The sequence below is a fragment of the Puma concolor genome, chromosome B2, assembly GCF_028749965.1.
Source record: "Puma concolor isolate L17-30 chromosome B2, mPumCon1.1.hap2, whole genome shotgun sequence".
Taxonomy (NCBI): domain Eukaryota; kingdom Metazoa; phylum Chordata; class Mammalia; order Carnivora; family Felidae; genus Puma; species Puma concolor.
In genome coordinates, this window is record NC_141671.1 from 121,099,678 (window position 1) to 121,115,933 (window position 16,256).

Below are 16,256 nucleotides of genomic sequence, written 5' to 3' on the forward strand. Positions count from 1 at the left end.
GTTGTTATTATGTCAGGAATATCACTGACTGCTTTTCGCCTAAGATTTCTCTTCCCTCATCTCTTTCTATGCGAAGCCTTAGTTCATGGGAGGGATTCTATTTCGGCTATATAAGCTTGAGTGTGGCTAGAAGTATATATTTTCCTTCCGTTTATGTGTGTGTGAGTGAGCGTGATATATGTATATAAAAGACACCATATCTGAGAAGTTTGTAAATTATTTCAAAGTGTCACACCAAAGTGTAACAAGTTCCAAGTAGAAAAGTAGACACGTGAAAGAATTAAATTTAAAGCTGAGTATGACTGAATTCTGAGGTTCATAGCAACTTTGTTTATAGGAAAACATAGAAGAGCCCTTGTTACATCCTCTTCCCCTCCAGCCCCAAACAAGCACAAAGTCTATGTTCTTGTAAATATGTTAAGAATTTCATCTGTAATGTTTGTCTATGAAGAACATAAAAATGCCTTTGAATGGGGTTAGTGCCAGTCTTATTTCACCAAGCCAAGGAGAAAAATAATCACCTCTCTTGGGTTTCCACCTAGAGAAATACTAGTGGGAAATGAATAGTCTCTCCTAGACTCTTGAAGGGAGATTTATTCTTGGGTCAACCTCAGTGGTCTTCCATTTTATAGTGACGGCTTCTTCCTACCTCCTTCTTTCTACCTCATTCCCAACCTGCCTTGTGCCATTTGCCTGATAAGGCTGAAGGATGTATAAAGGGAACATTTAGTTTGACCTTGACTAGAAGTAATGCCCTTAGAGACTCATGTTGTATCAATTTCAGTGTCATAATGTTCCATCCTATGGGATAGCTTTGTTTGTCATTCAAGAGATTTATTGATGCAATGTGTGTTCCCTGGTCCTTTCTTGAAAAAAATGTTTATACCTGTGGGCATGTCCAGATGGTAGTGAATGATTTGCATTCATGAGAACAGCATTCAGCAATTCATGGTTGCCAAGGTAAGCAGGAAAGGCATGCCCTCTGCCACTCTATTGCCTTGTAAAGAAACAGTCTCTAAGGTAACAGACTAGCACCCTTGAGGCCAGAGATCCTTAGTGTTTTAGACTTGGTGGGGAGGTGGAGGTGGGGAGAAAAGAGGAGAGAGACAACATGAAATAATACCCAGAAAAACACTTTATGTTATTGTTCTGGCATTTAAAAAGAGGAAAGAGTGGGGGGAAAGGAGGGGGCTCAGAATTGTCCACTGTGGTTCTCAATAGAGATTTAATTCAGAACTGCCCTGTGCATTGTGAGCATAATGCTCCTTTCAGAGGTTAATTTCAGGGACATAGGCAACTAATGGTCCAAGGCATGACCGAAGGGATAGGCTCTGGGCTGTCACTGGCTGTGATTGTCGGGTGGTGAATAGGCAGGCACTCTGATTTTTTTGGAATCTGTGGCATTGTTAGGATTGATTTATTTCTGTACTGTATCCCCTCCATGCTATGACTGGAATGGTTCAATGTCACCTGAACATTTCTGAAGACTTCTCAAGAACATATTGCTGCCCTGGACTTAACAATTTTGATGGGAAGGATTTTTTTCATTGGACCACCCCCAAGTGCAAAAAAATCTCTGGTGACAGCTTCTAGCTCTTGCAGCCAGCTGGAGTGTAGATTGTGAGCCCATAGGTAATGCTGAAATATTATGTCCTTTACAGAATTTGGCACATTGTTACTGCTCAATACATGATATATTAAGGGCTGGGAAGGGGGAAGGCTTTTTTCTTCAATGGGGAAAACAGCTTTAGAATTAGAGAGGTTCTCACATTAAAGGAGGAGAATGGTTTTTGATAACTCAGTTTGTGTTTTTGCGTTACTCGTGAAAAAGAAGTGTTCCTAAATATCACCATTGGAGCCTGGATTATAGAAACATTATTGTTTTTGCTAGCTATCATCTTGTTGATATTATTCAGGTATTATTGAAATGGCATGAGGGGAAGGACAGGGACTGGCATGTATGTTACTTTCTAGACCCAAATCAACTGTAATGAACACATCCGGTCGGATTGGCATAATGTCAAACCCAGTCTAAACCTCAAATCTTAAGTGAACTAGGACAGGCTGATGAACGGTCGATCTGGGTTAGGAGAACTTCTGCTTGTTCAAATTCCTTCCCTTTGGTTCACTATTAAGCCAAGCAGTGTATTGGATACTTAACAGAGGACACAATGAATAGATTGGTTCTTTAGCATTCCCTGATGTGACATAGCAAAGGGTCAATGGAGAGGTCAGTGCGGCCTTAACAGGGATCCACAGGTCACAAGGGCAAGACAACTGTCCCCTTTTCATTAACCCCTTTGAATAGGGTTACTGCAGACGATTACCTTTGTACTAATGGGCTGGGAGAGGGACACATTAGCAGTCACAGAATCTACTGCCATCTAGGAGATTCCTTGCCGTACACAGTTAATATACTACAGTGGACTTCTTCTCACTTATCATCTAGCCACAGTAGGCCTGGGCTTGGTCCACCACAATAAGGTTATATTAACCATGAGAGGTACTAGAAACCATCAGTCATTTCAGATACTGAAATGCTACACATCCCCTGAAAAATCATATTAGGTAGAGGGAAGTTGAGCTGAAGTAAAGCCTTCATGAAGCCCAAACAGGGAAGGCTAGAGAGATACCTTCTCAAGAGCCTGATCACTAAAACCTGTATAAAAATGGGATGATAGAAGGGGCACCTGGGTGGCTCAGTCGGTTAAGGGTCCAACTCTTGGTTTTGGCTCAGGTGATGATCTCATGGTTCATGAAGTCAAGCCCTGCATCGGGTTCTGTGCCAACAGCTCAGAGCCTGCTTGGGATTCTCTCTCTCCCCCTCTCTCTCTTCCCTTGCCCCACTCATGCTGTCTCTGTCTCTAAATAAATAAGATAAATAAATAAATAAACAAACTTAAAAAATGGGATAATAGGGTTCAAAGGAACCTCATAAAATTCTCTTTGTTTAATACTCTGTTTTTCAGCAGTGAATATTTAAGTCATCTAGAAAAGGGAATTAATTGTTCTTTTCTTAAAATTTTCAGAGGGAAATACTATAAATAATTCCCTGAAAGTGAATTCCATGTTTTGGCCCCAAAAGATGTTTTGTGTCAAAAAAAAAAAAACACCTGCCTTTTAACATCATGCTTATTTCTTACTGTTTATTAGCTGTGTAGAAAGAGAACAATCTATCATTCTACTCAATACAAATTGAACGTATTCCCGTAACTTCCTGTCAAGCGAATTTACAGGAGTTCCCAACTAGAATACATATTCCACTTTAAAAGATATTTAGAAATTTACAACTTACATAGAAAAAATACCTTACATACTACTAATAATGGTAACAGTATTTGTTACATGCTTACCATGTGCCAGATATAGTTCTAAATGCTTAATATTCATTAATTCAGTTGTTTCTCTTTAATAATGACATTAGTCAGTACCATCTTCCAAAGATTATTAAAATTGAGGCACAAGGAGATGAAATAACTTTTTCACACTGATAGCAAATAGAGGAATTAAGAATTAAACCCATCCTGGCTTGAGAGCATACACACCCAAGATAATGTGTGTGTGTGTGTGTGTGTGTGTGTGTGTGTGTGTGTGTGTGTATGTGTGTGTGTCTATGTGTGCATAAATGTTCTCAGATTTCCTTAGGCCCAGAGTCTTTCTTTGTTTTCTGTTTTTCTTAGAACAGTGTGAAACACAAAAGGCTTAAGAAAGCTTTTCCTATATCCTCCTCATCTCTGTTTTGGTTGTTTTTTGTGTTTGTTATTCAGATCCTGAAGGGGAGACATAGCTGTGTATTGACAAGATTTTGGGTGCATAAAGGATCAGAATGGAAAAGTAGACTCAGGGGTCCCGGACTTTTCAGGGGCAGAGGAGGCTTAGAAAGGGCAAGGACTGGCCTGCACCATTGCCCAGTAGACGAGGTGACAGGGCTGAAGAAAGGGCAGCATGGTGGGCAGGGAGGAGGCAAGAATAAATTCATTGGAGCTCACATTTCTTTACTCTTTCCATTTCTTCATTTTGTGCCAGTAGACTTGTCACAAACATTCCCCTTGGGAAAGAGATGGAAATGAAAAGAGATAAAAGCTAGAGATGTTAGATTTGTAGAAAGAAGGGGTTGGGATGGGGAGAAAAGCTACGGAGGCTATTTTAGTGAGGGCAGGGATCTGACTATATGTGGCTGGATGGGTAGTTTTTCGTCTTTTTACAATCATCGGCTATAGCTCCCAGGGAGGTCACATTTGGAAATAAGAGTCCAAACCCAACTTGCCAAGAAACCACTTTGGCACAGCCCACACACTAGTGATCTTTAGTACTTCGTAAATATTATTGTACATAGAGTGTCCCTGCAGGAGGTAGACAATTTAAGATCAGTGTAGAGTACATTAACAAGGACTAGACAAGAGGGAATGTGTAGGAAGGGTAAAGCAAGTAGAGCTAGCAGAAGGCAGCCAGATGACTTCAGGGCCATGCTTTCTGGTCAGGGAAATGCCTTACTAAACTGCTAAGTCCTGTGGTATTGGTCTATCCCAGAATAAAAGCGGTGGATGAATTACCCAATGCTTGGATGGGAGTTACTTGAGAAAGCTTTTCTCCTTGAAAAAATGAACGGACTTTCTTTTGTCAGCATCAAAAATTTATAGATCGCCCCCTTCGACTCTGGCTTTTAACTTAGCGGGTATTAGGCGATTTCTGTGTATGTCTAGGGGCCAGCCTAGCTTTGAACTCCAAAAGGGGATGAGGCTAGGCCATGCTGAGGAGTAGAATCAGTAGGCTATCTTCTGTGGGATCCTGAAGGTCATTTTCTGTAATTCTCTAAATCAATAGTAAAATTATGACTGGAAAGAAAAAAAAAACTGTAGTAGAGAAACATGTGAGATACATTCTACATTGACTACCTCAACTTCCTTCATTGGTGATGGAGGGCATTGCCTGAGAGTAAGGCAATATTTAATAATAATTAATAATTATTAATTATTAATAGTAATAATTAATAGAAAGAAAAATGAGACATTTAAACTCTGTGTCTGAGCTATAGGATTAAAAAGATCTTAAATTCATGGACTCTTGCAGGATCTCGACTATGAAGCTTTATTTGTTTTATGGTTGGTTTAGGAGATTATTATCTTTACAGTGATTTTAAGATCTGTCATTTGCCTTAAACGTATTTTGGTGCATGATGGTGAACACACTGGTTTTAAGATACATTCTGATTGCAAGACATTAGAATGTTACTTACAATCAAGGAAGTATGGTTTTAGGTAAAGGGCAACACCTGTATTTTTCACTGTTTCAGCTCAACTGCTTTTCACCATTGAAGCTCTGGTTAGATTTGTCAAAAACAATGTTGAATTTTACTTATGTTTCATATTTTTTCATATTTCGGTGAAAGTTTCTTACATGTTGTAGTAAATAAAATTTGGATGCCCCTAATCAAAGAAAAGCCCTCAGTTTTGTCTTCTAGAACATATTTTCACTCCCTGAGTTCCAATAAAACATAGGCATTTTTAAGTTACGTAATTTGGTCTTAGCAGTGAGGAAATATTTTCACGGACTGTAGTGTGATGGAGTAGAGAGAGAGCTAAGGGAAAGTAGAAAGTAGGAAAAGTAAGGGAAGCAAATAACCTGGGTTTTAGTATGTGCTCTGCTATGCATGTGACACTGGATAAATCATGTTGAAATGCCTGGGGTCTTTCAAAGCCACCAGAGCCTCAACTTTACCGTTAACCACACTCTATTAATTTCGCTGGTTTCCACATAATGAGTACAAACTGACCAGAGAGAACCTTTTGAAATTACTTCTATTTAACATAGGATTATTCAATATAAAAAGAATTACTCAATATTAGCTCATTTACTTTATCAAGTCTAAAGCCTGTAGAGGTTACAGGCAGTGATAACTAAATAGATACCTGCAGTGGTCCATTAGCCGTCTTGTAAACGTGGATGTTCCTGGTGATGCTAAGATGTGATTGGACTTAGGTGGCCCTTTTCTATTAGTGTTGTGTTTAGAACTGAGACTTAGGTCATGATTCATACATTCATTCAATAGGTTTATCAAAAAGAAAAAAAGAAAAAGAAAAAAAATGAAGGGGCTGGGTTTGGGTCTCTGTTATCTACAGAAGAAATGAATTTTTAATATGATCTCTAAATTTTCTCCTGGGCCAAGTAAATATTGAAAATATTCCTAATATTTATAATCCAGCAATCTTATTAGATAACAGTATGTTCCTTACTTGAATGAAGGGTAACAGAAGAGTCCCCTTAGTTCCAAATATAATTGCCTGAAAGTTTATTTTTATAAATAATAATGCAGGGCATAACGATGAGGCATGCAAGTCAAACTATCTTTTCTACATTTCTGACTATGCTAATCATGAGTATCAGCATAGAATGAAGCCTTTTAAAAAATTGACTTTTTCAGTGTGAGTTGACTTAGAGAAATCTGAGAGGATTTCCCCCAAATGTACATAAAAATTAAAAATCACATAAACAAATATGGAATGCTTGACTTCAAAGCTAAATTTTATCCCAATTGCTAAAATGGGTCATTCCCAATCAGAAATGGCTGAATATTAGAAATAGCTGTAGTCCTATTTACATGCTCTTTAAATACCACTGATTAATAATAATAAAAACTATTAGCATGTTCCTGCAAGTTTCCTCAATTAGTTTATATTATGTTCATTGGCCCAATTAAAAATGAACATTAAAAAAGAGAAAGTGTTCTAGATTCCATTCCATATACAAAACAATTTCTCTTTAGCTTTAGAGAATTCATCAGTAATAAAGTCATATTAGGTAGGATGTGATAAAATACATTTTAATATTTCTCCTTGTATTTCTTTTTTTTTTTAACATTTATTTATTTTTGAGACAGGGAGAGATAGCATGAATGGGGGAGGGTCAGAGAGAGAGGGAGACACAGAACCTGAAGCAGGCTCCAGGCTCTGAGCTGTCAGCACAGAGCCCGACACGGGGCTCGAACTCATGGACCGCAAGGTCATGACCTGAGCCGAAGCCAGACGCTTAACCGACTGAGCCACCCAGGCGCCCCTCTCCTTGTATTTCTGCTTTACTTAGGATCAGGCACTGGAACAAGTACACTGACATCAAATAATAGGTATTTATAAGAAATGGATTGTGTTTGAGATTTCATGCTGATGGTAAATTTTCTCAATAGACTCTCAGCAATTCCATTCTGAGTGTGGACTGACAAACAGAAGCTTATATTTTTCCATTGCCAGCAATGGCACCAACTTCCGTCTCTACTTTGACACTCACATCCTCGGACATTCTTTTCTTCTCTCATTTTCTTTGTATAGGCATTGGCCTGTATTTCTTTCAACTTCAATATTTTTCTGTTCCACTTAAAATTAAGGTGTAAGAACTACCAAATTTTGGCCAAGAGATTCTTTATTTATTCATATAGATTTAAGGCCTTCTTTCGAGGTCTATATGACCTAAAGGGTATGAAAGCTGGATGCTTTTATATGGCACCATTCTGCTTATGGCCCCTGTAAAAGTGAAGAAACCATTTACAAATCATCATCAGCAGCATCAGCATCATCATCATCATCATTTTTAAAATTTTAAAAAAGAGACTTGTATCCATTATGTCAGTGTTAATCAATTGCCAGTACTAAAATAGCACTTATGGCCATTATTTCAAATTAATACTTTAGGTATAAGTAGACACTTTCATAATAAAAAAATAGATTAATTTATGTTGATTAGCAAAATTGTTTTGGAAATTCCTGAAAAAATTGGAGCTTAGGTTTGTCTTTAGTTTTCAGGAAAATCCAAGCCTGTATCCATTTCATTTCATTTGAGAGATTATCTGATTGGAAATAGTTCCCTATTTGCTAAGGTCGTATCTACTATGAGACCAGTAATTTTACATGTAGAAAAAACACATAGGTTTTAATATTAGCATATTTCCAAAGTCCACAGTTTTGCAGGTGTTTCATCCCTCAAGGAAGCACTCTGGATAAAAATGTATGAACTGTTGCACCCAAAAAGAATTGTGGAAGACTACAGCAAACTCTGGCTGTCCCAAGGAAGTAAAGACTTCCAAACGGAGGAAAAGGATTTGGACAACGAGGTTGCTGAAGCCCTACCCTCTGTTCTATAAAGCAGGTTCTAACATGTGAGGAGCCATTTTATCTTTGGTTAAATGTAAAACATCAGCTAGTCTCTTGACAATTAAAATAATTTATTGTTGAAGAGCACTTAGAAAAACCTGTTAGGGAGTAAATTATGTTCACCAATAATATACTCTGAGAGGCTGTGTCTACATGATGATGAAAACAGAAACGTTCCCAAGCAGTTAAAATGTGTGCCTTATCCCCTTGGTTTTTATCATCACATTATCAATCATTTAATTTTTTTTATTGTGGAAAAATATACATAATTATAAAATTTGCCATTTTAAAGTATATAGTTCAGTAGCATCACACATATTCATATTATTGTGTAGCCATGCCCTTGTTCATCTCCAGGACTTTTTAAACATCTCCTACTGAAACTCTGTACCCTTTGAACCATAACTCCCCCTTCCCTCCTACCCAAGCCCCTGGCAACCACTGTTCTAATTTCTGTCTCAGTATTTGACTACCCTAGGTCCCTCATATAAATGGAATCATATAATAATTGTCCTTTTGTGACTGGCTTATTTCACTTAGCATACTGTCTTCAAGTTTATCCATGTTGTAATAAAGATCGAAAGCCATAATAAAATTCTCTGAACTCTGAAAGTAAAAGATCTTCGTACTAAGAAAGATCTTATAAAAGAGATGAATGATAATGGTAACGGTTTATGTGTCCTGTTTTTTAAGAAAAGCAAGGACTCTAAAATTCTGCTTCAAGAATGATGTCTTATTCCTCCACTTCCATAAGAAGAGCAAGGAAATTCACAAACTGAAATCTAATGCTATGCAAAACAGTGTGCTGTGTTCTCTATGCTTCCTTGGCTTTTGCTTTATTCAGTAGGCATTGCCAGTATACCATTATCATAGCAGCTTGTCCTCTTTATTTAAAGCTGCTTTAGAAAATATTTTTATGATTTCATTTAAAACAATATAGGAGCACGGGGGTGGTTCAGTTGTTTGAGGGTCTGACTTCAGCTCAGGTCATGATCTTGTGGTCTGTGGGTTCAAGCCCTGTGTTGGGCTCTGTGCTGACAGCTCAGAACCTGGAGCCTCCTTTGTATTCTGTGTCTCCCTCTATCTTTCTACCCTCCCCTCTCTCATACTCTGTCCCTCTCTCTCTATCTCTCAAGAACAAATAAACATTAAGAGAACAATTTTTAAACATTTTTTTTTCAACGTTTATTTATTTTTGGGACAGAGAGAGACAGAGCATGAACGGGGGAGGGGCAGAGAGAGAGGGAGACACAGAATCGGAAACAGGCTCCAGGCTCTGAGCCATCAGCCCAGAGCCTGACGCGGGGCTCGAACCCACGGACCGCGAGATCGTGACCTGGCTGAAGTCGGACGCTTAACCGACTGCGCCACCCAGGCGCCCCTAAGAGAACAATTTTTAATATGAAATTTATTGTCAAATTGGTTTCCATACAACACCCAGTGCTCATCCCAACAGGTGCCCTCCTCAATGCCCATCACCCACTTTCCCCTCCCTCCCACCCCTTTCAATCCTCAATTTATTCTGTCTTTAAGAGTCTCCTTATGGTTTGCCTCCCTCCCTCTCTAACTTTTTTTTGCCCTTCCCCTCCCCCATGGTCTTCTGTCAAGTTTCTCAAGATCCACATAAGAGTGAAAACATAACACATTAAGGAAATTAAACCAATATGTATTTGTTAGTATCAACCAGGAGCTCAAGGCTATGCTACATTGAGGCTATGGTCCTTACTCTTGAAGAGATGAACAATTTTGAGGAGAAACAAAATGCAAGGTCATGAAACTGTTAGTAATAGAACATGAGAGAAGAAAATGAAGTGGCAGTACTGTGGTGTTGGTAGTAAGTTGTCTGGATGCAGGATTTTGAACATGGTTTGGACCCTGCTCACACGTAGTTGTGAGACCTTGTGCAAGCCGTCACTGACCTCGTTATCCCTGCTGTAAAATGAGGAGGTTATACTGGATGAGCATTAAGGGTCCTCCTGGCCTTTAAGCCAAAAGAGATCTTGTGAGTTTAAAAGGAGGACAGTCACTCAAGATTTCAGGAAGGAAGCACGATGTAAGCTAGGACTATAGGGAAATTCACAGCACAAGGAGAAGCAGGTAATTAAATCTAAAATTTTAAAAATTAAAAACAAAATTGACTTTCCACTTCCAGGAAATAACACAATAGTCAAAGTAACGGGGTTGCAAAGATCTGGATTTGATTATTAGTTCTCAATGTATCCCTGTAGAAATGTATTTCCTGTGGGAAAAAGTCTTAGTTCCATGTTTCTTGATAATAACCAAAGATGTGCAAGTTTATTGGTAACAATAGCCACATATAAAGTGGGTCAAGTTCAGGGTGCTTATTGTGTTATTAGGATCTTCCTTCTCTTTTCCTTAGCATTCTGTTTAGTTTTATTCTTTGGTATCAGACTAAGAAGAACCAATTCACATTAGCTGGGTCATTCTCATGGGGATTATGACTGGATTGAGAAATATTTTAGGGGCGCCTGGGTGGCGCAGTCGGTTAAGCGTCTGACTTCAGCCAGGTCACGATCTCGCGGTCTGTGAGTTCGAGCCCCGCGTCAGGCTCTGGGCTGATGGCTCAGAGCCTGGAGCCTGTTTCCGATTCTGTGTCTCCCTCTCTCTCTGCCCCTCCCCCGTTCATGCTCTGTCTCTCTCTGTCCCAAAAATAAATAAACGTTGAAAAAAAAAAAATTTAAAAAAAAAAGAAATATTTTAGGACACTTCCAGACTGGTTTAGAACTTCGGGAGGTTCAGGTAAGTATCCTAATTTTTAATATTTATTTCAATTGCTTTTCAAGTATGAATCACCTGATGTTTACTCATCTACTCCAAAAAATTAATTTTGTCCTTTTAAGGACATTTCAGGTCTTGGTCTAATATTATTTATCTCTGTAGTATTTTTCAGTTATTTTTAGATATATTTCAATATAATTTAATCAATCAATAATAATCAATCAATCAATCAATAATAATGTAATCTAACTATTACAATTTTGGACAAGTGCAGTAAATGATTATAAAGCCTGAGTTATAAAAATTTTTAAATGAAATGGAATAGTATTACTTTTAAACTCACAACCATAACAGACAAATAGCAGAACTGTTTGAATGAGTAGAAATCAAAATCCTGTAATTCACATGTTAATTAGTAGGAAATGTACGTTTTAAAAATACTTCATGGCGACTCAAGATAATCTGTTTTCCTAATCCCACACATTCAGTGAACATTCATCTGGCTCTTGTTATGTCAGGTTCAGGACTAGAATGTTGTCTGTGTTCTCTGTACCATCAAGAGAAGTGAGGACATTTAAGTTGCTTTGATTGGAGCTCTGTGATGTGAGCCAATCTGTAATTTTGCTGAGGTGCAGTATGAATGGGAGGCTAATGTGGGGGGAGCCACTTGGAAACTATTTCAGCCTGTGTTGTAGAATTTTATAGACAGTACATCTTGAAAACTTGGGGTGAAAATTTAAGTGACATTGGGGAAAGGTCATCTGTGATGACCAATAAAAATGGTATTTCAGAGGAAGTCAGCAGCTGTAGAAAATGTGAAGTTGGGGATTTGTGAGTTTTGTTTATGTGGGTTATACTTATATTTGTGGTATTAGAAATCTTATTTGAAGAATATTTAAATTTGTATGTGTTCATTGTTATATTATTAGTTTTAAATTTAATTGTTTATTGTTTCAGGAACTCATTGCATGTAAACATAACCTTTTATGAAAATAACTGTATTCCAAAATAAAATTAGTCAGAAAATCGGCATCATTTCACATTCTAAAAATATCTTTAAAATACTTGGTTTAAAAGCAGACAGCAGAAATTCTTACATCATTTCTGCAAATGCTGTGTGTGTATGTGATACTTCACACCACAGAGGCAGATAAAGTCTTAGTAGTATTATGAAAATAGTTTTGATCTTGGGGTGCCTGGGTGGCTCGTTTGGTTAAGCCTCAGGCTCTTGATTTTGGCTCAGGTCATGATCTCGCAGTTCATGGGATCAAGCCCCATGTCAGGCTCTGTGCTGACAGCATGGAGCTTGGTTAGGATTCTCTCTCTCCCTCTCTATCCCTACCCTACTTGCACACACACTCTCTCTCCCTTGCTCTCTCTTTCTCTCTCAAACATAAGTAAATAAACATTAAAAAAAAAAGAAAATAGTTTTGATCTCAAAGAACATCTAAAAGGCTGTCAGGGACCCCAGAGGTGCCAGGACCTCACTTAGAGACTGACACCCCTCCTTACACTCAAGGACCCACTGAGCAAGTAGCTGTCATATGAGGCAGGTCATGATAATGGCCTGAAATATATACAGAGAATGAACAGAGGAAAAGAAGAATTAAATGAATATAACCTAAAACAAAACAAAACACATCCAACTCTTGTGCAGATTGGATCTTAAAAGTAACATTTTCAACTTTTGGGTGCTTTGTTTTTCTCATTTTTGATAGGAGCAATAATGATAAGAGGAACAATAAAGGATTGTTGCAAGGCTCACATGGGATAATAGGTGTTAACCATTTGTTTTATTTTAGTTAGAGAGAGATGGAACGAGAGCTAGGGAGAGGGACAGAGGGAGAGAGAATCTTAAGCAGGCTCCATGCTTAGTGCGGAGCCTGATATGGGGCTTGATCCAATGACCCTGGATTGAAATCAAGAGTTAGATTTTCAGCTGACTAGCCACCCAGGCACCCCAGATGTTAAGCATTTAGAACACTGCCTAGCACAAAGTAAGGCTTCAACTAATGATCACCGTTATTTTTGTTAAATTCAGCCATTAGGGGTAACAGGAAGGATGCACCTGGGAGAAGGGTACTATGATCAAAGGCTCAGGGGCAAGACGGATGGGATACATTCTGGGAATTGTGTATGTTCCACTAGGGTAGGTAGACTGTTGTAGGAAAGAAGCAAAAGGTCAGATTGTGGAGGTTCTTTCAGGGTAGATCAGGTAGTTTGGATTTTATTCCCAATGGAATAGGGAAACCATTGAAATTTGGGAGGAGGAAATGTCCAGATGAGATCTGTGCTCACAGCAAGCCTGGAATCAAATTCTACTTGTGTCATATTTCCCGAATTCATTTACCCAGCTACTTCTTCCTTTTTAGGTGTGAGCGGAGAGAAACTTCAAGTCGCTGTCTATATTTCCAATCAAGTGTGAGGTTAAAATTAGCACTGTTATTTCTGTTTCGCTGCTGGGCGAAGTGAAGGCTGTGAGGGCTCAGTTATTGAAACTCATACCCTTCATACCCTCCATTGGTGGTACAGCCACATCTGGGACCCCAGATACCCACTTCTGTGTTTAGCTGGTTGATGGATTAAAAGCTCTTGTCCAGTCATCCGGGGACTGGAGGGTGCTTTTAAGGGAAGTGGGCTTTGACAAGGTCAAGGACAAAAAGAGCTCCTGGAAAAAATAAACAAATAATTTGCATTCAGGATATATTTAAAAAATCCCCCCAGCAGTCTGAGAAAATCATGCTAGCATTGCCAGTGTTCTACTGCAGATCTTTTAGCCAGACCCCAAATAGCAATCTGCCTTAACCATAATTCCTGCATTCATTTACTTTTGCATTGCTTTTTATTACTCGTGGTCAGCTTTTAGCCTTTGAAACTGTGGTACATGAATAGCTTTAATACTTCAGGGTTGTTGTTTTTGTTTTTTATAAGTAAGTCATAATTTAACTTTATTTTGAAAGCTGCCCAAAGGCCTAAGGATTTTGCATCTTTATTACCTCAAAGGGATGTTGTGAGATAAAGTGAGATAACATAAGTAAAAGTGTTTTCAATGGGTCTATATGAGTTTACAGATAGGGAGGTAGTTTAGAGGTGTATGTGGGTGTTTCTTTTGTCTTTAGTAGTTTGGGGCTTCAAAGGAAAGCAGGTTCAATGCAATAAGATTTTTCAGTTAATTTGGAAACCCAGGCTGTATCAAAATTCCATGGAATGAACTCAAGAAGCTTTTTTTTTGACATGCTAATAGGTTATGTTTGAAAGAAGTCTAGCAATGGCTATAGATGGGAATGTTTTAATGTCTTTACAAAAAAACAAAAACAAAATCCACAAAAATAAAAGAAACGAATCATTTTCTCTTCATGTATTTTTTCTTTTTTTTTTTTTAATTTTTTTTAACGTTTATTTATTTTTGAGACAGAGAGAGACAAAGCATGAATGGGGGAGGGTCAGAGAGAGGGAGACACAGAATCTGAAACAGGCTCCAGGCTCTGAGCTGTCAGCACAGAGCCTGACGCGGGGCTCGAACTCACAGACCACGAGATCATGACCTGAGCCGAAGTCGGCCGCCCAACCGACTGAGCCACCCAGGCACCCCCATGTATTTTTTTCTTAGTCTCAGCTAGTGGACTTGGAAGTTTTAAAACTGGAGTGTTTTTGTTTGTTTTTATTTTTAGCAATAGCAGTATGGTGCCCTTGAGGGATGTCTTCAACATTACATGGAAGAATGTGCTAAAGACAACATTTCAGATTCTCACAGAAATGGGGAAAGAATTCTACAACTGTGGCAGCTTTCAAGACATAGCTATAGTTCTCACATTGCTGTATGTGTAGTTAAGGCCATTTAGTGCTAGGTTGAAAATGCAATTAGTTTAGGCAAGAGGATGTCAATTATTCTTGTGATGTACCAATATATTTTTTATTCTCTTTTAAAAGAGAATATGTATTCCTCCGATTATAAAAATAATACATGTCTTTGTTAGAACTTTATAAGCACACACAAGTATAAAGCAAAAATGAGAATTACTTACCACTTTCTTACCAAGTGGGAATAATTACTTTGACCTTTCCATATATTTTCTTCTAACTGTTTCTATCTATATGTATTTGACTGGTTAGCAAAATTGGGATAATGCCACATATAAATTTTTGTGTAATGATTTCCCCCCTAATATAATGTAAGCATATTCCACATTATTAAGTAGTGTTTGAAAACATTTTAATGACCGTCTCAGGTCCCATTTTATGGATAGATATGGGAGGTAATATGTGTAGGAATTAAGACCATGGATTCTAGAATCAGACTGCCTGGGTTTGAATCCCAGCTCTGCTCCTCACCAGCTGGGTGCCTTTGGGCATGTTACTTAACTTCTCAGTATCTCAGTTTCCACACCGCTAAACTGAGATAAAAATAATAGTACAGAGTTTATAGGGCTGTTGTAAAGATTAAATGGGTTAATCTGTATTTATCAAAGGATTTAGAATAATTCCTGGTGCAAAGTAAGCTTATTATCACTATAATAATAAAATAAGACATTATAAATTATTATTAATAATTTTAATAGTCACTAGTAATTAGCCATTATTATTATGTAATAACAAAATAATCCATTGTCATTTTAAGCATGGTTAATATAATGTTAGATAGGCTATGTCTCTCTTTTTTAAGTGTATTCATTTTGAGAGAGAGAGAGTGTGTGTGAGCGAGTGGGGGAGGAGCAGAGAGAGGGAGAGAGAAATCCCAAGCAGGCCCCATATTGACAGCAAAGAGCCCGATGCAGGACTCAAACCCACGAACCAAACCATGAGATCGTGACCTGTGCCAAAACCAAGAGTCAGACACTTAACCAACTGAGCCACCTAGGAGCCCCTAACATTTAACTCTTAAGCCCATTTGGAATGTATATTCATTATGATTTGAGGTAAGAATTAATGGTATATGGGGCGCCTGGGTGGCTCAGTCGGTTAAGTGTCCGACTTCGGCTCAGGTCATGATCTCATGGTCAGTGAGTTCGAGCCCCGCGTCGGGCTCTGTGCTGACAGCTCAGAGCCTGGAGCCTGTTTTGGATTCTGTGTCTCCCTCTCTCTCTGACCCTCCCCCGTTCATGCTCTGTCTCTCTCTGTCTCAAAAATAAATAAAAAAAAACATTAAAAAAATTAAAAAAAAAAGAATTAATGGTATGTATTCTCTAAATAGCCAACCATTTTTCATAGAATTATTTACTGAGTAAACCTTCCTTTTTTATAGACTTACAAAGTCAACTCTTTAATATGCTAAGCATATTATACTATGCTGACTGTAATTACTGACCAAGCCTGTTTCTGGCATGTTTCTTTGCTTCTGCACCATTGAAACTTTATATGGGACATTTTGGTATCTGT

General features: G+C 38.2%; 1 protein-coding gene across 1 annotated transcript in view; it reads left to right on the plus strand.

Annotated features, from left to right (window-relative positions):
- The window catches only part of LOC112862002 (uncharacterized), a 314,201-nt gene that overhangs the window by 77,853 nt on the left and 220,092 nt on the right, over positions 1-16,256 (plus strand). The window lies entirely within an intron of this gene.